This window comes from Myodes glareolus, chromosome 13 (genome assembly GCF_982192425.1).
Source record: "Myodes glareolus chromosome 13, mMyoGla1.1, whole genome shotgun sequence".
Classification (NCBI taxonomy): Eukaryota; Metazoa; Chordata; class Mammalia; order Rodentia; family Cricetidae; genus Myodes; species Myodes glareolus.
This window is the reverse complement of record NC_142038.1, coordinates 34,081,908-34,083,417: the sequence shown is the minus strand read 5'-3', so window position 1 is coordinate 34,083,417 and position 1,510 is coordinate 34,081,908.

Sequence of the window (1,510 nt, the reverse complement as noted above, 5' to 3'; positions counted from 1 at the left end):
GTCATCTCCCTTAGCGTTGGTCAGCCTTTCATACTATGACAAAATACCTGCCACAGATTATAGCGGACAAAGATGTATGTGGACTCCATATTTCATAGGTTTCCATCCAAGAGGCTAGACCTATTTGCTTTGGTCCCGAGATGAGACAGAATATCATGGCAGCAGGAGCATGCAGTGCAGAGTCAGAGGAAGGTTGCCGACAAAGTGTAAGGCCAGCCCCCATGGCTCCCTTGTTCCAGTCCTGTTCCACCTTCCACAGCTTTGACCACTATCAATAATCGGTTCAACTGTGAATCCATCAGTGGATTAACCCATTGACTGAACCAGAGCCCTCATAACCCAGTCTCTTCTCAAGGCCCCACTTTCCCAGAATACACTGGGGTTCAAGTCTTCAACAGTGAGCTTCATATCCAAACCATAAGCCCTGGGTACACACTTATTGGTGCGCCAAGTGGCTTCTGGGTGTTTGTAGTTTTGAGATGGGAAGGTGAGGAAGCCTTGCCTATCTGACAATAATTCCTTACACAGTTGGCACGAGAAAGTCTGTGTGAAAGCTGTGACTTAGAAAGCTTTGATATACAAAGGTATGGTTGAGGAGAAGGCTCTGTTGTAGACATGAGGGAGAGAACAGCCAGAGAGATCTACAAGGGTTCAGACTGAACAGGGACATAAGAAGAGTGGGAGGGGGAAGAGAGACAGGAGGGGGGAGAGATTATTTCGAGTGTAATTCAGCCCCAGGGAATAGTATTTACCTCAAGCAAGGCTTTAGTTTCCTGTGCGCTAATGCTCAAGCAGGAATTGCTACTCTAGGTATTTCATTCAAATGGTAGAGGGTGAGATCAGGAAAGCTGATGTAGACGCTACTAATCGTGAGTGTCTACAAGAAGCTGCAGTTGCTTCGAAGCTTGGTGACTTAGGGAATGCCCCATTCAAAGGTCACCTTAGCAATTCACGGCCTGCCACAGCTACACTTGGGTGTGGTTTACAGGGCAGGGGAAGCCAGTGAAGAGATAAGCGGGTGGTGTCCTCTGCACTTAGCTCCAGTGGGGGAGGTTCCTGAGATTCTTGAGGGAGGTTATGAACTGGGGGTGATCTGAGAATTAAGTCGGGCTCTCGAGGTGGGATTAAACTCCATCACTTAAATCTGACATAGTTTCCGATGTAGGGATTCCAATGGCTTCCAGCAATGTCTGCAGTCATTAACTGTAAGTCAATCTGAGAGGACATAAAGCTCTTCAGGATGGGCTCCAAAGTGACCTAGGAATCTGTAAATTGTAAAAGTCTTGAAATGAGAGGTTTTTTGGTTTTTTTTTTTTAGAGAAAGAAACAAACAACAACAACAACAACAACAAAACCTACGTATTTCACGAGATCAACAAAAATTTACTCTGGAAACAATATGGTTTCAGGAGACCTTTGAAGGTTAACATGGGGCCACGTGGGATATATGTTATTAAATATGTGGGTTTGTGGGCATGTGGGATGTGTGTGCGTTGGGTGATGGTGGTGA